General features: G+C 45.6%; 1 long non-coding RNA gene across 1 annotated transcript in view; it reads right to left on the bottom strand.

Moving 5' to 3' along the window:
• Positions 1-3,456: 3,456 nt before the first annotated feature.
• LOC118796159 overlaps positions 3,457-21,697 on the bottom strand; it is a 53,196-nt gene continuing 34,955 nt past the window's right edge. The window contains exons 3-4 of the long non-coding RNA XR_005005842.1: positions 18,976-20,615; positions 3,457-4,267 (exon numbers count right to left, since the gene is read on the bottom strand). This is a non-coding gene — a long non-coding RNA (uncharacterized LOC118796159). The remainder of the gene's footprint in view (positions 4,268-18,975; positions 20,616-21,697) is intronic.

Here is a 21,697-nt window from a genome sequence, read left to right as displayed (position 1 = left end):
TTATTTTGCCACCTCTTCTCTGAAATTCAAGAAACTGCAATGCGATTTTTCAGTAATTTGTCAGAAAGGTTCCGTTTTTAGAGGGAACTGTTAGTAGTTTTATAGTTCATTAACTCGGTCATCTATGACACGCCCAACGGTTCTTCAGTTGTGTCTCCATGCGGGAATCCAAATAAAAGCGGCTCGCCCTGTCAGCGAGCGCGTTTAACACCAGTGTTCATGCGAAGTTGTCTTTTTCTCGCTCTGTGTAATGTGCGTGTACACTGCGGGTTTGGCTATTTAAATTCGCCCTTATTAAGGCTCTTAAATGTTTACAATCCCAGCATGTTTGGCACGCTTCCATTCAGTCCTATACCCCCGCTGACCACCGACCGCGGTGGCACGGTTAGGCCTCAGATGACTGCATTCCGTTTACGAATATCCTGCCAGGTTTCACGGCAGGAGCTGGCTAGCTCACCTGGAGCACCACTAAAATAGCAACGTACCCCGTTGGCATCATTATGACTTTATGTTATGTCCCTCCAGTTGACGTGAAATGAATTGTGTCATGCAACTAATTAAATAGGCTACATGGGCCACAAAAGCTACTGTTTCTTCCTTTCCTGAACATTCTGTCCAGGACACTGATTTGCCAGTCTGCCAGCTTACATTAAAGGTTTTGCTAGATTTATAGTTTTTGAGAAAAATTTCAGCAAAAATAAATCTGGGCCTCTTCCTGCTGTATTGGTGTGAGAACCCTGCAGTAGAAATTCACACAAAGCCTAATTTTTATTGCCAGCCACAGTTACTTTATTATATGAATTTCCTGTAAGGATTGCCCATGTGCGTCTAGTATTAAATACACACTACTAATTCATTCTTATTCTTGTGTAATTTAGTACCCTCTATCTGACATCCGTTTAAGATGACGAAGATCCTACAAAAAAAAAAAAACAATGACACATTTGATAAAAAAAATTTATGGGGGTGTGGTTAGTTACACAACAATAAATAAATACATGGCCAACATTTAAATAAGTAATTTAACATGGTGAGCAGGGACTGAATTGGTCATGAACTTGCTCATTTAAACATAGCCTATATCTTGTCTGTTCTTGCATTAAGACTTGTTATTTTGCAGCACTGTTAAGTTGTAAAAAGAAATATTTTAATCAATTTCGATATTGTGTTTGGAATAATTCCTTCTGTATTATCTGTGAACAGCATATTGCTTCTAAAAATAAATTAGACCTAACCAATAGGCAGAGCCATATTTTTTGACACTTTTAATGAGAATGGTCTTACTCTGTTTTGTAACATTATAAGTAGTATTATAGCAGTATATATTATGACCCAACAAGAGCTCACACACTAATTGCTGAACATTTCCTCCCCACAGAGATCTTATATTAGTCATGTTTGACACTGACAAACTGCCTCAGTATCACAAATATTTAACACTGTCATTAAAGTGTTGTGGCTCCAATATGCAATTATGAAGTGTCTCAATAGGAGGATATTCACAATTAATTTCCATGATATATAGATCTGTGTAGTATTATGTACAAGTGTGTTTACTTTCATTTTTTGCCTCAGTACTGGACAATACAGCCAATCTTTACAGGTTTTAATGAGAATTAACATACATTCTGGGAGATGTGTGAAATTTCATCGACTTCCAAAACCCGGCTGCAACCAATTAATTCAAGTGGGAGTATGCGGAGAGGCCTCCTGATGGATTGGTATATGAAATAATTCACCGATAGACCTTTCACACCTTTACTAAACATAAAAAGGGTCTAGTTTTCCAACCCAGTACTGCCCATTCACTACACTGAATACTCAGCTTTCTTCTGACTTGAGTTTCTTTGTTACCCTCCCTTTTTACCATCTAAATGATAGCACTTCACCTAATGACAGAATGGGGTGTCAGTGTGAGAAAACTTGCATTTTAACCATAGGGCTATAGCTTTGGATCCCTTGATGCGGTGCTGCTATTTCACCCTCTTGAACAAGGTACTTGAGCAGAATTACATCGGTGTCACATACAGCTATATGAAGGGGGTAACAAGTTAAAGGAAAACCCTGAAAGTTGCCCTAGATAACAAGGAAATGCAAAAATGGACAAAGTCACATGACACAAGTCATAGGACCTTGGTTATTTCTTTTCAAAAGGAGTATCAGTTTTTGGAGATTGTACAAAATCTTGAGTCAAATAACACCCTCCCTCCCCTTCTCAAGGCAGAAGTGGAGTGAACTCCTCACAGGGGGGGGGGGAGCTGGGTGGGGGTGGGGGGGGGTAAGGCCGGTTATGGGGCTTTGGGGATGGAGAGAGGGGTGTGTGTATGCGTGTGTGTGCTTTAAGAGGCTTGTGCCCTGTGGTTTATCCCCGGTGAGAGTGAGGGAATCTGCCATGCCCCTGTAAGCATGGACACCAGGCCTATCTCACGGCTCACTGGATTCTCCATGGGTGGCCATCGCGGGCAGTCCCACGCCAGGCAGGGCAGGAATGGGATAATCCCCCTCTCTCTTTCAGATGGCAGCCTCTGCGGCTCGCCCTTAATTTCGGGTCAGCCTCTGCTGCGATCGGGCCCTCTTGATGGGGTGGAGGCCGTGGGGGCAGGGGCATGGCACCCTCCCTACCTTTCCATGATGGAGAGCGGGATTGCCCCTATCATGGAAGGGGAAAAGGAGCTGAGCTCGTAACCAGAGGGGTGCAGATTCAAATCCCAGGTAGAAACTCACAACTGCCACTGAACCCTCATGTCCATAAATTTCAGCTAAAAAAAGTGCATGATACAGAAACACCATAAGCTATGTATGTTTGCATGGGTAACTGATGTCTTAATAATAACAGCAAGTTTATAAAGTTTATAAAGAATAAACTAAGGAAAAAAATTAAAATAATCTCTCTTTCCTCTCCTGCTTCAGTCCTGACTATCAAAACCCTTGCTGTGGAGAGAGAGGGATGATCAAAGATGTACTGATCAGGCATGAATCTGTTTTTTTTTTTGGATTCTGATTTGGCAAAATTTGGTAAAAAAAAAACAAAACACAATGAATAAATTAACATCATTCAATTCCCAACAATTTGTTATCTTCTGACATCTGTGGTCTTTGTAAAAATGTTTAGTTACAAAGAGAGTTAGAAAGATAATCATGAGATCTGGTTGGTTAACTGGTTGGTCCAGTAGTTTTGGAGGCAAAGATGTATGTTCTCTTTGCAAAAAAAAGTAATGAAAAAAGCAGACACAAGTTTTTTTTTCATTTTAGATGTTTATTGAAAAGGCACTAATGTTTTCTTTGCAAAGCATTAGAGAACAGTACAAATCATTTATTACTTTAAATTAAAACAATAATTTAAAAACAATAATAATTGAAATACTGTCATTGATTTATCTAAAGAAAGTAATACTTACCTTGATAAATCTCTGATGAATATTTAATAATGCTCAGAAATTAGTTGGGTGAATAAGAAATAAAAAAATGCATTTATTACATAAATTAGCTCTAAGCCTCTCTTTAAAATTTAAATTGTTTTGACTTCCTGTGCTGTCAACCGTCACTTCCTCACACTTGGCACGGCTCTGCAAGGACCCCTTAGGGACCAGTGTCTGGCCATGAATTTGCCCGAGCCAAAATAAGCGATTCCACTTTCCATGCTAATGCAGTCAATCCTGCTGCTTGTCCTCTTTTAATCCTCCTGGTTATACATTACCACAGTCTGTTCAGTCTATGGGTCATTTCAGTCTGGGCTTAAACAACACGGAACATTTCTCTGAAATGTCTGCACGTGCTGTACTCAGCTGGTCATGGATCTCACCACTGAAGCATACAACTGCATTACCCCGGAGAGCTGATTACACTGCAGATCTAAAAGAACAGTAATTAGAGCAAAGATTGCCTGTATACTTACCTGCATTTACAAAACAGTCACTCACCTGTGCTGTGAAACACTCCTATTTGCGTATAATATTGTGGAACACCATCGCATCCACCAGTGGTGTCAGGAAACAAACGGTGCTATCCTGTCTAAGCTTCCTGGGCTCCACCTGTGTGTTTGCAGAGATTTTTGGGACAGTCTTATTGGGGGGCACACCCTTGAAGAGCCCAGTTTTCCAAAGTTCATGGCCCAGCTCTCCATCCCTTCAGAATCTCTGGTCCTCACTATGATTCTGGAGACTGAGGGTCTTTTCTGTGACATCACTCTTGGGTGGGTGTGGTCTGGCCAGGTCTAGCCTGAAATGGCCATTAGGCTACTCGTTGCAGCCTTGCCTGTGAACAGCATCTGGGGAGACACAGCACAAGAGCAGACACTGAGTAGGATGCCCCAGAGCGGCAGCTGGAACATTTAGGGTGCTTTTCATGAGCTTCAAACTCTAGTAAGTGCGGATAAAAGCATTTACTGAACAGAAGTGTTAAGACAGCCCCTTTCAAACCTTTACCCCAATTCCAAGACCTAAAGAAATGGGGTGATGGGAGCACCATCAAAGTAATCATTATATACAGTGCATTACAAACAAAGCTTAAAGTAATTGTATTTCAGTCTATTCATTACATCATGACATAACAAACATTCATTGCATACACTTGTTAGTTATGCTTTCATCAGCAAACCCCAAAAATTAACAACAAATAACAAAGGATTACATAAATTTACACAGTGTTTTATTTTTAATTTTTAAAAAATTATTTCTAATAATTTTATTATTATTCTTTTTTTTTTTCTAAAATGAAATTGTTAAGAACAGCAGACACCATACAGGTTCATTCACCCTAAAAGATTGTGCCGTCTGCAGCTCTGGGACTAAATAAAGAAATAAATGAGAGAAGAGGAAGAGGAGTGAGAGGAGGAGGAGATGGGAGGGGGAGATACGGGCCTGTGTGCGCGTGGCCCCGGTGTATAAACAATGACAGCGGGGGTGACGCAGCGCATGCAAGCTTCTGTTCCCCTTATCAGCCACGCTGTGGGACTGCCTATGTCTGGATGTGAGTCCTGGGGGTGGGGTGGGGGGTTGGGGGGGGGGCCTTATCGCCGGGGACGATGACCCCGAGCCTGCAGACAGACACAGGTCAGCGCACGGCCTGTCTGGGTTCTCTGTTTGACCCCTGGACTGGGGAAGGAAAGAAGGGGGGTCATCCAGAGACCAGACAAATATCACCTCTGGGATTAAGACAGCGACACGCTAACTGCTGACCCTACGCATAAACACAGCACACCGGTCTAGGGCCTTTTTGCAGCGTCATATTCTGCGATTAGTCTGCGCTGGGTTTAACTAGACCACACAAATAAAAACAGGGGGACCACTTCATGGCATAGTGCCCAGTCTGATTTCCTACATCATGTGAAATAACATAATATTACACTGGTATAATGTTTATTACACATGATTACATGGTATCATTATACATGATTCACATAGTCATTTTAGTTTGGATTGTGTTAGAAAATATAAAGTGTATTTTTTGTCTTTTGTCTAAAATGAGTTTTTTTTGCATAAATATACATCTACAAATCATATTAATACTGGTTATCCCAATTCCTATGTACTGTAGTGCCGGCTGTTCTGAATCTATGTTGTTGCTCATGTGATGTGCATTTAACGCATCAACATATATTAACCTTAAGTTGCTCTGGGTAAGAGTGCCTGGCAAATAAATAAATGAATAAACAATCTCCACAGGAAACGTCTCTTCCCCATGTAGTCTGAGGGAGAACTGCAGACTGCCATAATCCCATCCTTATGTCTTAGACACACAGCGAGCAAAAGGATGGAGGCTTCACCCCAATGCTGTGCACTCATTGACACCCTGAAACACAAACTCACATCAGTAGAAACACTAAGCTCAACCAAGCTGAATGAAATTGCACCCTTATAAGGCACTGTGCTGCAGGCTACGGCAGTTTATGCAGCGTCTATACAGAGCCAGTCTAAGCAGACCCAGCCTATGCAGAGCCAGTCTTAAACAGACCCAGGCTCAGAAACCCAGCCTAAGCAGACCCAGCCTTGATTCAGTCAACATTTGCCCTTAACTCTGACCCACAATTAAAAAGGAGATTTACTCTTTTCTTCACAAACACAGTCTGGGGGAATTCATTGATCACCAGAAAAAGAAAATTTACAGTAATGTTGTTTGTGATGAAAAACAGTAACATCTGTGAGTCAAAGTTAAGGATAAAATGCTTATGGAAACCCAGAACCAGACCCAGTCTAACTAAACCTTGTTTAAGTTGTCCCAGCACAGGACCCTGCTTGCAGAGACAAAATAGAGGACTCCTCTTACAGTCTCGGAGTGGGCAGGTTGAAGTGAACGGCACCTAAACTCAGAAAGCAACAGGGGCAGGGGTGGAGATGGGCTGAGATGATTTATTAAGTAATTAGACTGAACAGTGCAGAGGTGGTGTGTGTGTGTGTGTGTGTGGTTGGGGGGGGGCAGAGTTGGGGGGGTAGACAGAGCAGCTTGCAGGACAACGCACTACAATCTGCTGACTGGAAACACAGGGAGAGCTTTAATATATTCCCAGCTTGGCTGGGGGTTGGAGGGGGGGGGGGGTGTCTGGGAACTCTCAGTAGCTCAGGGAGGGTAGAGGCAGTGCATGTGTGTTCAGAGAGGGTTTGTGGTGGCTGGGGTGCAAAGGGGGGGAGGGGGGGGGGGTTTGGCTTGGGGTCCCTGCTCAATTCAGACTGTCAGACTGATGTACTATTACATTCTTGGTCAGAAGAGGGCTGGGGAGGATAGCGCTGTTTAACCCCTGCTGGACCGCAGCTCTGGGGTCCTATTATTTAAAGAGAGCCGTCTGCTGCATACTAATTCGGCATCACCCAGACATGAATGGGGGGCCTGCATGAGAAGCAGGGTGCTTAAATAAAAGGGGGTTTGCTGCGGCAGAGGGGTGGTCACGGAGCAGCACACGACCTGTGAGACCAGGCTCGGTACAGAGCTTTGGACTGGTTCTGGGTTCGAGAGCACTGCCTGTCCGAACCCCAGTGACGTGCTGACACACCTTGGCGACTGTGTGGCTGAACTGGATGATTTTGTGTTCAGTACAGCCTCACTGAACACTGTGCATGTACAGAACATAATGGTATTGATACATAAAGCATTTCACAGCCTGGAAAACACCAGTGCTGGCTTGTAGGTTCATTGGCAGTCATTTTCAAACTGATTCAGAGATAAAGGCTCCTGGCTGCAGTGAATGAATCTAATGGAAGTGATCATTTCCCATTGATGCCTTGATAGGAGGCTGAGTTTTTTCCCCATGTCACATCACATTTTGTTGTTTTTGAGTAAAGCGCTAACATACACACACACACATGCACGCTTGCACACACATATACATACACACGTACACATGCACGCATAAACAACACACATACAAACACACACACTTGCGCGCGCACACACACACACACACACACATAAATACACATGCATGCATTCCATGGTAGCAGTGGAGAAGGCCCGTCTCTGATGACATTATCATGGTAACTAAGGGATGTGGCATCGGGAGCAGAAGAAAGGCACTCTGTGGTTCCTTTCAGTGGCCTGGGGGGGGGCGGGGGGGTTCTTTTGTTTTGTCTCTGGACTTGGCCCGGCCATATAGGGGCTGGGAAGGAAAGGGAGGGCCTGGCCTGGCCTGGCCTGTTCTCCCTGGCCTTGATATTGTGCCTGCCCAACAAAGACATAGACCCTCATTGAACATACATGTCATTGGATCACACCTCGTGTGAATCAGGCGATTTGGCCTCACCATAAGTGACCATGACTGAGGCCTGAATGGGGTGCCTGGGATGGCTGTGCCAATAGAACCCCCCCACACCCCGGCCGTACCCCAACCCGTGGGAAGGACCTCGTCGAAGGGGGGGCGGGGGGTTGGCTGGAAGGGAAGGGGGGGGCACCTTCACCATTGTATGTGTGTTTGCCACTGCTCCCTCTAAACTCCTTTTTATAAAAACTCCACAGAGCGAACTTCAGCCTGGTGCTTTGGTGTACATTTCAATGGCAAAAAAAGAGAAAAGGATGAAAGCAAGATGGACAAAAAGAATAAAAAGAGAAGACGCACAAGTACACAAATAAATAAAAAAAGCGAGAAAGAAACTGAGTGGGAATAATGAGTGAAAATTCCTCCTCTCTACGGCGCTGGTGCTTCCTGGGCTTAATAATATCTCCAGTTTCCCGGGTGTCACGGTCGCCATTTTCATATCTCCAGAACACACAGCACAGAGCTGGATCCCCTTCCAATGATTACACAAAGAGTACAGTCCAGTGACGGGGTGCGTTGTGATCACTGGGGAGGCTGTGCTGCTGTCAGCGCAGGTCACTCGGTGAAGTGAACTGCGGTCCCGCCTCGCTGTAGCTCTGCACCGTGACCGGCTCTCGCCCGCTCGTCTGAGCGTCTGTGGAGCACCGACCCGGAATCCCCAGCTAGCACACTCTCACAGCCCGCCCAGGTACTGCTGATTTAGGGCTGAGCAGGATTCGTGCTGTGATCTTTCACCTTTTTTTTTAGGGAGGCTCTTTGCTCATGGAGCTTGCGAGGGTCTGAGATGGTCCGTCTGACTGGAGCTGCGTCCCCTGGGAAGGATGGAGCAAAGCTGGAGGTGGGGGTGGGTGGGTGGGGGGTTGGGGGGGCGGTCAGTAATGAACTTGCCCGGAGTGAAGTTTGCCGGGGGAAGGCGGAAGGTTCAGGTTCAGGGCTAAGCGAGAGCAGCCCGGACGAGGAGGTGGGATGTACAGTGATGCGGACGGAGAGAGGCGGAGTGTGTACGGAGCGCAGCGCCCTGTCAGGCAGCTGCTGAATAAATCCCTGACGTGCTGACAAACATGGGAGATCGCACTGCTCCCCCCAGATCCCCCTAAACACCCCCCCCCCCCCCACACACACACACACACACACCTCCCCTCTGCTCTCCTCCTGACGCGCACAGCTAAGGGGACCCCAGATGCTTTCTCTGTAGCTGTCTGCGGCAAACGCCTGATGGAAAAACAAGGTGGTGTGGAGGACCCCCACCCCCCAACCCCCCCCACGCCCACATAGTCTGTCTCGTCTGTCTTTTATGCCAATCTGAAAAATAGTTGGTCGCCCCCCCCCCCCCCCCCACCCTTTTCTTTTAAAGCCAGCAAAGCCCTGGTCACGAATTCATCTGAATACATTTCAGTATGTACCGTGTAGCATTAAACAGGAGTTGCCTCTTCTTAAAAAAAGCACCATTGCAAATCACCGTCTGCAAGCAGTGTCGACGGAGGTGACGCGAATGAAAGAAAAAATAGCGTACAAATTTAAACAAATGTGAGACGACACAGAGGCTGCGGTGTACCTTGGGAGGTCTGGTAAATGTGATCTGTATGTTTAAATCCCGCCAAATTACACTGGCAAAAATGGCGACGATGCATTATGGTGAATAGGGATTGGGTGATTGTGAATAAAGGCACCAGCCTGGCAAGGAGTTTGATACTGGCTAGCTTTATATCGCACTTACATTTATATGCACGAGCACGCACGTACACACACACACACACACACACACACACACACACACATTACAATGTATTACAATGTGTACTATGATCCCAAGCAACCCCCTTAAAACTGTTACAGACACTGCCCTTTCTTGCCCCTCAGTCCATAGTTCACTGTCAAGCCAGCAGACAAGTCATTAAACTCTCCTCATATTCATTACATTTAATTTAATTATTCTTAGATATGACCTTATTATTAATCTGTTTGTCAGACACCTTTAAGGAAAGTTGGACAGTTGCAGGTTTTTAAATATCATCCATTTGTGAAGCTGGATATTTACTGAATTAAACACTATCACTGCTCAAGCATGAATGAAAAGTACCCTGTTCAGGAATCAAACCAGCAACCTCCCTTCCACACGCTCCATCACAACATAACCAAACAATCAAAGTAGAACCTTTATTTCTGTAAGCTCAGTCACTACACATCCAGCTGAATAGACTTTCATTCAAATAAACATGTAACAACAGTCACAGTATTGGCAACAACAGTAAAAAAAAAAGATAAATTTTTAAATGATACATTTTCCCATACAAATGACCCAAAGGACTGATATTGTATAATACTACTGGTATTATACTCTGGATATATTTCCTGATGCCCTGATTAAATCGTAATGTTCTGATGGAAGTGTTAGACTGTACTGCGTACTATGTCCTACGCCCTGTGCACTGTATAACTGGCTTGGCTATCAGGGGCCAAATTGAAGATCGAGGTTAAATGCTGAAGACTTCAGGGTCCCTTTTCCAGGGGTAAAGCCACCTCCTTAACACTGCCCAGCTCTTTAAGTATTAATCAACCCGGGGCAGTATGTTCCTCATTAAAGGCCTGATGTTAAAACTTTGTTTGCCCATCTGCGTGTGGTGATGACACACACATACATGCACACACACACGCACACACGCACAGAGAAATTAAGTGCTATTACTACATTTTGACGGTTTAACTTGACTGATACAGATGTAAGCACCAAAATATTACATTATATTGAAATAACATATGAAAGTAAGGTCTAAGTAATAAAATGAAATAAGTGTTTAATAAAAACACGACAAAAATATGGCAATTACTGTTATATTGGGACGCCTGCAGCCTGTTCACAGCAACACAGACTATCCTTTTTTAGCCACAGCACAGGGTTTGAGCCGGCACTGCAGTGTTAAGGAATGGGTGAGGTGTAAGGGCAGAGAGAGAGAGAGGGCTGCCGAAGGAGGGAGAGACAGAGAGATAGAGGGAAGGAGAGAAGGATGGCAGGGATGAAGTTAAACCCTAGAAGCGATTGTCGACCCCAGCTGGGGAGACATTTTGTTGACATGCTGATAAGGGTTTAAGCGGTGGGTGGGTGCGTTGGCTATGCTAGGTGAGAGAATGAAGGAGAGGGGAACTGGAGGGGCGGGGGGGGGGGTTGGGGGAGAGCATTAGAGGGGGCTCACTAAAGTGCCGTTACTAAGCTTGATTTCAGCAAGAGTTGAGACGATTAGGCTGGGGAGAGGGGGGGCGGGGTTGAGGGCCTCGGGCAGGTCTATAGAGGCGATGTGGAGGGAGGTCTCTTTCAGCCGAACTAATGAAGCCGAACCGCCGATGAATAATGGAACCTACCACAGGGAGGGAGGGTGTGCGCGCGTCTCCTATTCAGTCACTTCCTTTCTCTGGAAAAAAAATCTCATGAGGTAATGGTTCCACCTCTTAAAGGAGCACTGTACATCAGTATGGTTTACTCCGAATGGCACGTAGAGGAGAGGTAGCACTGCTGTTGTGCTGATGGTCATTCAGGTCTCTGAATGACAGCAGCTTTCTTCATATGAGACGCTTCGCCATCTTAACCTCATGTCTTCAGCTAATGTTACTGTGAAGGCGTTGAACTTGACCTTGCATGCGAACAATACGGAACCCTTGCACCTTACCTTACCATACATTACATTACATTACATGACATGACATTATTGGCATTTAGCAGAAGCTCTTTTCCAGAGCAGCTGACATCGGTTACAACTTTACATGTTACCCATTTACACAGTTGGATATTAACTGAGGCAATTCTTGGTTAGGTACCTTGCCCAAGGGTGCAGGGTATCATAGAAATAACGAACATATAATAACACTATCATATAAATGTAATAATAAAGAGCCAGGCATCACTTTCCAGACATGTGTCTGGCCTGACCTGTTCTGCTAGCCTAAGGAATGGCTAAGACTGGTAAGCAAGACTAACCAAGGATCCACACTGCTCTGCTTTTCAGATAAAAAACACACCTATCACAACAACCATCTCACCCATCAGCACACTCACTGAGACAATGACTCTCCGAGATTCAATCAAAGAAGGGAACGAAACACTCTGTAACCTGGTGCACGATTACTCCATAACCACACAGAGATTTCAGTTGATTTGGATGGGGTGGGGGAGGGGAGGGGGAATTCAATCCCCCTGTCATAGCGGTTCTTCCATATATCCGCTATTCAAACTAGTGGCAGCTGGTGAGCTACAGACAGGGAGACTGTGAACCCAGACTTCACGTTACAATTGCCCTGAAGCTGTTTTCCATTGTTCTGTGTGATTGAGAAGCAGGACTGTTTAAATAAGGATCATTAGCCATTAGCATCGTATTCATTTTATTCCCGACCGCATCTGAGGTGATCTGAATTTGTGCACTTCACATAAGATCATTTTACCAAAAACATTTTAAAAAATCAAGTTGGCCTTGAGTTGAAAATACATCTCTAATCTTTTTTACAGTCAATATCCTTACATATTTTTCAGGCCTGGATTCAATCAGCACGTGTCCTTAACCTTGACTGGAAAATAGCACAAATAAAATTTATGCAATAAATTTTAGTGGTTGCTGAACTCACAAAACCCTTGCTTATGAGGAACATAAGTAAGACTTCTGATACATTCTGAGTCAAAGTTGAAGACCAGCGTTGATTGCTTCTCTCTATTTAATGTAATAAAGTGTATAGGTGCTTCATTAGAAACATGGATATGAAAAGGAACAGATATAAAACCAGGCATTGAAGCACCTGGTGTAAAAAACACAGGTATTTCTAAAGCTGCCTCTTAATACAACTTATAACTGACGTATAATCGGGTTTCAAGTTGAGATCAGATGTACAAAATGACTGACATATAAGGAAAGCTACTAGCAAACTTTAGCAGAAAAGCCTTTGGTGCCAGTCTCTTCGAGTTAATGATTTAATCTTATTTTAGCATGTGTCGATTTAACAGCACTTCTTAAGCAGCAAAGATGAATAAAGCACAAGAAAATGAGATGTAGGAGTCTGGGATAGGAGGCAGATAACAGCTTAACTCTTTCAGCGTCAAGACGAGAGAGACGGCACTGTCAATCAAACTGTGCAGCCAAACCGGAGAGACAGAGAGGACAAACAGCAAGATTCAGCTTTTGATGGAGGATGGCTTCGGGGGGTTAGGGGGAGCAAGCTGTGTGTGTGTTTTTTGGGGGGGTTGGATGATGATGGTTAGACCCCATTGCCTGAAGCCTGTCTCGCCTCCCTCGAAAAACAGACAAGAGGGTGTCGGATATGCAAACGATGGCGGCAGCGGCTTATTAAATAAGCAAACTCATTCAAGGCATGGGCCCAGACAGCCTGGGCCTGCACAACAGATGAGCCCTCCCCCTTTTTGACCTTGACCTCCGGGGTCCTTTTTCACCTGCAGCGGAGGCATTCAGCGCAGCTGGGCCATCTAGCCAGCGCCTGACAGGACGGCACACATTCTACTGTGTTCCCACGCTCAGCTTCCAGCCCCCAGCACTCCACAGTGACTCCACATCAGCATATAATATTTATATAGTGCATCTGTGAGTGGCTGCCCTCAGCTATCTGTGCCGGCGAGGCCTGTAGCTTTAAGCAGCAGAGGGGGAATGGTTTTCACCTCTCCCCCGCATCACTAGTGCCCCCTTTAACACGCCTGCTGCCGGCGCTTTTCTTTAAAGGTATTCTGTTTTTTTTAAGGTATTAGAGTTGGTTTTCAGATCCACTCAGCCCCCCTCGTCGTTAACATCTTCACTCCGCACCCCTCTGAATTTTCAGCCATGCCTGCTGGGTCCCTGTCTGAATATCTCTCTCTTCCCCTCATGGAGGGGGTAAGGTGGGGTGGGTGGGTGTCGGGGGGGCATGGATTGGAGTTCGGGCCCCCTCTCGCCTCCCATACATTTTTATTACAGCTCTGTCTCGGACCGGCACCTCAACACACCCCCCCCGCACCCCCCCTGCATCCTCCTGCACCCTCCCGGCCCTGCTCCAGGGCAGGCGGTTTAATCACACCTACGCTACACCACTCTTTTTTTATATTTTCCATTTTATTTTTTAAACCACGTAGTGCAGTTTTATGCCAGAGCTGGCTGGCCTGAGAAGGCTGGGGTTTTGTAATGACACAGCCGCTGAGTGTTCTCCCCTGGCCGGTTAAACACTACGGGCTCTCCTGCCTGCCGCAGTTTTAAAGGAACAGCTCCTCACTGAGCATCGGGGTGTAGCTTCCAACTGCTGCGTGGCAACATGTGCAGATGAATGTTATTTTATTAAGATTTGTCTCAGTCATGAAAATATGGTTACATACAAAAACAGAGGACAGACCGACAGACCTCTATCAGTAGATCTTCAAGAGGAACTGAAGCTTTAGTTAAATTCTTTATTTCTCCTTATCAATTTACACCCCACACAGATTCAATACAGTGAATATTCAGTACAGTAAATCCAATTAAATGTACTATAATGAGGTAAATTAAATACAACTATAACTATAATTATGTAAATTAAGTCATTGCGCATTTTACTTTTAAGCAGAAAGGCTGCATCTGTGCTTCTCGGAATATAGTAAAGTGCCTTTGAATATGCTAACCAGATTTTGTAACACAAGACATATAAAATGATCACGGTTCCCTTAAAATAGGTCAACACGAAACACACTGTTTTCTAAATCACTGCACAAAATGCGACTCTTTCTGAAATATCTTAAATATGAGAAACAGAAACACGCATGGCTTATGACCACTTTTTTTCTGATAATGATGTTGCTTCCCTGAAGCATTAAAATTAAATTAAAATTTTTCTTGAGGAAGCAAATATTAAAACACAGTGGTTGTCCATAAAGGGATGACACTGTCACATCTTTCACAACAGAATCAAATTTCTCAATCCAGCATTTAAATAATAATAGTTCTAATATTTCTATTTATAAAACGGATATATTGTCTTTAGCATCTACGTTGAAAGGATGTGATTACAAATCTAAAGAAAAAAGGCTTCTTTGCAAACCTAAAACATACATTTCTATAATAATCATTTTTTTCTTTTAAAAGAAACTCTTCTTGTTTGCCTAGGGGCTCTGTCCAACACAACATAAATTGTTTAAAGGAATCAATAAAATTCTCAATAATGCATAAATATACAAGTGCGGTCAATAGTTTTCTGCAGAAATGGAAACAGAAAAAATTAACCCGTTTCAAGTGTTTTATGAAGCAAAGAACAATTTTCAAATAAATTAGGCAATTTAAGTCTCATGTTAGGAGTTATCAGCACATGACAAGCTAACATCACAGTCATAATCATAAAAGTGCACTTTCATAATCACTAGTCATTATCTGTCTCCTGGCCACAAAGGTGTGTGCACGTAGGAAGGAATACAAGTGCGGTCAATAGTTTTCTGCAGAAATGGAAACAGAAAAAATTAACCCGTTTCAAGTGTTTTATGAAGCAAAGAACAATTTTCAAATAAATTAGGCAATTTAAGTCTCATGTTAGGAGTTATCAGCACATGACAAGCTAACATCACAGTCATAATCATAAAAGTGCACTTTCATAATCACTAGTCATTATCTGTCTCCTGGCCACAAAGGTGTGTGCACGTAGGAAGGATGAAAATTAGTGCAGAGCCTTAAACAATGGTATTACAGCGGTCTGTGCACGACACAAAGAAGAGACTGATTCTGAAAAGGAGACACAAATAGGTGAGAAAATAACTACTCTGAACCTGCATGAATATATTACATGGATATATATGATTGTCTTATTTCTGGGATGATTTTTGAGCCACAAAGGGACCTGGTTGCAGTAAAGGTGCAGAACTCTGTACTGTAGCAGCCAAACCCCTGACTGCAGGGGACCACAGTATCAGTGGGAGGACAGAATTTCTTTGCTCCAGAGAAGCTGAATCTGTTTGCAGTAGAACACCTCACATGGAGGCGATGGCTGTAAAGTTCACTCCGTCCGGACCTGTTTGGATCAGGCCTCGGAGGGGGTTTTGGGGGGGGGTACGCGACAGTAAGTGAGTGGGAGAGGGGGGTTAAACCTGCGCTGGTCCTCCACGCAGACCGCAACGTCGCTCCACTGCACGCAGCAGCGAATCAGGTCGTCTCGTTTCCGGCACCTAAGGAGTAAAGTCTGCACCTCAGCCCCCTCCCGGCTCTTTGCTTCTCCTGCCCTCTGCTGCTCCAGTAGGATTCACTCACTGTACCCCCCCCCCCCCATCCCCCCTCTTCCCCTCCCTCCTCTCCTCTGCTTTGCGTTGAATTATGCAGAGTTGCTGTGGCGTGCTCGACCATACGCCTCATACACATAAGGCTCATTACAGCCATTTTTTTTGTTGGTTTGGGGGGGGGGGGGGTGGAGGTGGGGGGTGGCTTGGTGTTTTTGTATTTCCCAGGGAGTGTCTATTTAAAAAAAAAAAAAAAAAAAAGCTAAATCGGACTCGGGTGGGGCGGGCAAGAGAAGGGGGGTGGGGCATAAAAAGGGTTGTTGAGGGTGACCAGCAGCACGTCTGGTGCATCTGAAAGCATATGGGCTTCCAAGCTGTTCTGAATATGCAAATTGAATCACAGGCACACTCACGCCGCCCCCCCCCCCCCACCCCACCAGACACACTATTCTTCCTCCAGTGTCCCCTTTTTATGCGTACTGTCCCAGCCAGACAGCCCCCCCCCAACCCCCCACCGCCCCCTACCCAAAATCTCCCCTCCCCTCTCCTCTCGACATTACCCTGCAAACCCTCCAGCCATAGCCCACAGCCGCCACCCCTTGCTGCTACAGACAGACGACGCAGTAGGCATGACCGCCATTTTACCGAGGAGAGCCACTGTACAGCCGCTCTCCGGCTCGCACAGGGCGAACCCTGCCACCACCCCGTTTCCGCGCCGCGGCACCGCCCCGCCGGTTAGACACCCGCCTCAATTAAAACAGCCGAATGCGAAATGAAAGGGGCGTTAAAAAACACCTCTCCCAGTGTGACAAAAAAAAAAAAACGCTCGCGGTTTTCGTACCCTTACCATCACCCACCCCGAAACCCCCCTGATTGTCACACACTCCGTAATCTACTCCCTCCCCATTTTCCTTTTCTCTCCTTCCTCGCTTCGAGCGGCTCACATTTGGATGAATGCATCCGCTTCTCGCATATTACACAGTCAAACACAGTTCACGCTCCGCACATGAGCTGGTACCGTTCACAGCTTACACGCTCTCTTTCTGCCATCGTCCGTTGCCTTCAAACACTGACATCGGTAAGTCACACATACAGCGCAGGAGCTTAGGTAAAGTAACTTGTTTGTAGATGTTTAATATAAAATGTGAAATGTTCATAATTTGGTCTCAGTCATAAAAAATTAGCTGGTCTACAGTTCCAAGTTATAGTTCTGTTACGCCACTGCAGGGAGTCACTACATAACAAACTGCTATACTAGTAAACACAATGAGTATTCCTAAAGTAAATAATTATGACATGGGTGAGTGTAACCAAACATAGTGCGGTCAATACGTAAGACCAAATAAGACCAGCACAGTCTATAAACATGACCACACCTAGCCACAATAACCACACCGAGCTGGGCAGATAAAACTGACCATTCTTTGACCATCCATTTATCCATTGATAAATCTGACCACAACTATCCTGACTGATAAACTTCCAGACGGTAGCCCATACGCTGTCACATCAACAACATTTTCGACTGAAACTAACGGCTTTTAAAATGGCACCAGTTCTACATAATTTCCAAGGCAAACCCAGGTGAGACAGAAATATAGAATATGACACATCCCTTGACCTATCACGAAAGAACACGATATCCCACACAAAAACAGCAATGAGTAACCATATGAACCATACACTATATACTGTTCAGTTCTATTATTATATGCTTGATCCTAGACAATAGAATCTTGCCTTATACACTGATATATTATAATATGAAACTGTGTTTCCTTGTATTGTTTGGGACTCGCAGCCTGACTGATCCCTGCCCACATGTTTTCCAACTGATTGTGCACCAGTGGGATCTCCCCCTTTCTCCGCATACGGTGCATGCATGCATTGGTCGCTTTATTGTTCTGACAACAGGCCTACTGACTCTAATCTCAGTGCATTAAATTTGGGGAGCAGATCAGTGAATTTGGATCAGACTGTGTGCGAGTTTCATTCATGTCTATGTGCCTACCAGCAGTAGCAGTGCCCACGTCACCCCTCTGTCCCCGCGATGCTCTGACTCCCACCACATGGAAAACACTGTACCGCAGTGAGTGTCTGAGGAGGGACACAGTGGTGTGTCTCTGGCAGTGACCGCGGCGCATGATAATGAGGTCATTATGGCACGTCTGCGCCTCGCCTTTACAGTGTGGGATTTGCATACGGGAGGCCGAGACACACAGATGGCCCATATGGCCGCGCGCGTAGAGACACCGCACGAGAGCCCGCCCCGTCGTCCCCACCAGCGTCTTCCCGGCCTCAGACGCGACACCTCCAGCACCGACACAAAGGGAGGATGCAGAGAAAAGACAGACAGGAGCCGAAACGAGCGTCTCTCCCTCTCACCACGCTCCATCCCCCCCCCCCCCGACGAGTCTGGGGCGGTCGCGCGTGTTAGCGGGCACGGATAATCTACGAGGCCGGCTAATTCACGCATATGCAAATGCAATTAGCGGCGATTTGAAAGCCGCTGATGGCACCGCAGATGGCGAGCGCTTAAAAGCCGGCACCATCTTGGGGCGGGAGGCAGACGGCAGGCGGCGGCCATTTTGTCCGCAGCGGTGCCCGCCGGAGCTACGGCGCCGCACCAGCCTCTGGATGCCCGTAGCCTGGGGTGAGATTGGGCACCCCGCTTCGACCCCCTGCCCTCTCCCTCCCCAGAGAGAAAAACGGGGTGGTGAACATGCTATGCTCCCTCTGGCAGGCTTTGCAGAGATGTTGGTGAGGGGGAAATGCACCCAGGCAAAGCTGCTCCTACCGCTAACATCCTGACTGCGCTGCACATAACGTTTCCTGCGTTGCTTTTCATATCATGCAACAAGGAAAAAATACGTGCTGGGACACGTGAAATGTTTCCGGTACCACTTTACACAAGAACGACTGACACAGAGAAACTTGGAGATTCTCCGATCTGATACTGCACGTTCTGACCAATCAGGACACAATGGTTTGCCTTCCACTCAAGTCATGAAAGAAATCCAGGAAAGATTTCCGGACTCACCATAAGAGCTGGAGCTGGAGGGATGTCCTGTAGTCCATCACAGCCCGTAAACGAAAAAACACACCCTGTGCCTTCCGGATGAATCTTCTCTGGAGAAGGCTGTCGACGTCAAGTCTTAGAGGCTGACACCGGATCACCGCATCTTGTACATTTTGCCCGTTTTGCTGCAGAATTTAACAGTCCGGTCAAAAAAGTCCACCTTCTCGAAAACACATTTCTGGTTTTGCAAAAGAAAAAAAAGACCCCCACCCGCAATCTCGTGTGAAAAAAGAGGAGTGAACGGCCACGTGAAAAGTTACTTCAGCATAGCCACGTCTCGTTCTCATACAGCTGAAGCTCCCATGCCACCCTGAAGTGCTGTAAAGTCCTGTCTGTCCTTGGAGCACCTAATAACAATAACTTTCACTTCCCGCTGAAGAGTCCTCATATACTGTATTTGGGATCTCCCTCCACAGAAATCAACCATTTACAGACTACATATAACTAGTTTCCAACAGGATTTATGTGAATATATATTTACATACATTTATATTTAAAAGATGTTGCCTCATTAGCCCACCAGAACATAGCATCAGAAAGGCTACAGCAGGTGATGGTGTCTGCCTGAGATTAGATGTGCCTAAGCAGCAGGAACTTTTTACAGATGGTGGTTAAATGAAACAAGGAGAGATTTGTATATACATGCATGTATTTGAATATATATACCAGTGGCCATCTATATATATTTGTATATAGAGCTGTATACCACCAGGAAAAAACTTTCCACAGTGGTAAAATTTCTCTAATATTAATATCCTTTATGTGTAATTCCTTTTCATGTCTTCCATGGACTTGGCTTAGCCAATTAACTTAATTTAATTTACTTAACTGTAACCAAGTACACACGTTAATAAAACTAAATTGTTTTATGCATGTTGTGTTTTGCAAGGGCTGTCTGACTCAGCAATGTAGCTAACCATGATCACTGTAGTTGGCCACTTTGCTAGCACATAGTGGTTTAATTTTCCTCACTATTAAGATTTCTCTGGGTTGTGCTCTGGGCGAACTCACTACGAGAGCATCAGTGTAGCAATGCAAAGCTACAGGAAATGGAGTATCAAACACGTCTCAAATCACTGCTGAAAACATAGCAGTCCGAGAGAAAACATAATCATAACGGTCCAAGAAAAAAATGTAATTGGAGAAAAAAAAAACAGAGCTTCTCCAGCAGTTTTATCCAGTGGTGTCAGGCTCACACAGAGACCCAGCCTGACGTGTGCAAGCCGGAACGGCCGCTGGGGAGTATCTGCAACCCTGGAGCTCCTGCAGCTCTGAGGCCAGGGGTGGCGCTGGGCAAACCCCCTCCTCGTGAGCAGAAGCCTCCTCTCCTCCGTATTGATTTCTCCGGAGGGGATGCGAGCCCAGCTCTCCTGCCCACTCTCCTGCCGCCTCCTGCCTGGATCCTGCCTGCCGTCTCCCACAGGCCCACAGGAGGAGCGGAACATTCCGGAGGAGGAGGAGGAGGAGGAGGTGGAGGAGGAGAGATGCAGAGGAAGCCCCCCCGGCCATCTGCGGCTGGGTCTGCCCTGCTCCTCGGTTCACCCTTCAACCAGGCCTCTTCATCGCCCCCTCCTACTCTTCTTCTTCACTCCCGCTTTCTCCTGCACACAAACAACCAGAGAGAGAGAGGGAGCGAGAGAGAGAGGGAGCGAGAGAGAGAGGGAGAGGGAGAGAGAGGGAGAGAGAGAGAGAGGGAGCGAGAGAGAGAGGGAGAGAGAGGGAGAGGGAGAGAGAGGGAGAGAGAGAGAGAGGGAGAGGGAGGGAGCGAGAGAGAGAGGGAGAGGGAGAGAGAAATCAGTGCTCAGTTCTTCACCCGGTCTTAAGTCCACACGCAACAGCAATCCAACTCTTTGATCAGGGAGATTGGAAGGTGAATGTTTTGACACAGACTCGCGCTCGGTTTGTAACGTGAACTCTGTAACCCGTGTTTTTTTTTTTTTTCTTTCTTTTTTCTTTTCTTTTTTTTTTAAACTCCAAGTCTGGAAGCTAGAAGGAACTGCTTGCCAAACGTTTTCACTGCTACCGCTGCAATGATTTCTACAGATGAGTCAGTGGCAGAGAATTTTGGGCCGTATTATAAAATCACCACTGCACCAGGGGCGCTCAATAAAAGGCTTAGCTTTTCAAAATAAGTCCTCTGCCTACTGCCTCTTCTCCAATAAAGCTTCATGGCAGCGGTGATAGATTCTGCCAGGCCGGTGTGTTTGTACATTATGTTTGCCCATGACTAATGGGGTGCATGGCAAAGGATCACTTTGGAAACTGAAAACAGACAGGGACACAGAGCCTTGTGAGGTGCGGCACGGCGCCACGTTCTCAGATGCACCTCTGACTGAGCCTCTTTGGTTTATTGATGCTGCCAGGAGATAATATATTTCCCTGCCGTCGCAATCCGGTTTCTTAATTTATATTTGTTTGCCCAGAGCGTTCTCAGAAAAGCAGGCATTGTGTCACAGTCTGTTATTTTTGTTTTGAGAGAGAGCGAGTGAGAGAGAGAGAGAGAAAGAGAGAGAGAGAGAGAGCGAAAATTTCAGTAAGACCCAAAACTTTTTCCAAGTGTATTATGTGAAATTATTCGGACGGTTTCAGCATCCTGTTATTATGTTAATGGATGAGGGGACATTCCTTTATGGACTTTTGGGCCTATTGTGTCCCCTGACCGTGAAAGGGCCTCAACAACCCC

The sequence above is a fragment of the Megalops cyprinoides genome, chromosome 20, assembly GCF_013368585.1.
Source record: "Megalops cyprinoides isolate fMegCyp1 chromosome 20, fMegCyp1.pri, whole genome shotgun sequence".
Taxonomy (NCBI): Eukaryota; Metazoa; Chordata; class Actinopteri; order Elopiformes; family Megalopidae; genus Megalops; species Megalops cyprinoides.
The sequence above is the reverse complement of the archived record's forward strand: the minus strand, read 5'-3'. Positions and strand labels throughout refer to the sequence as shown.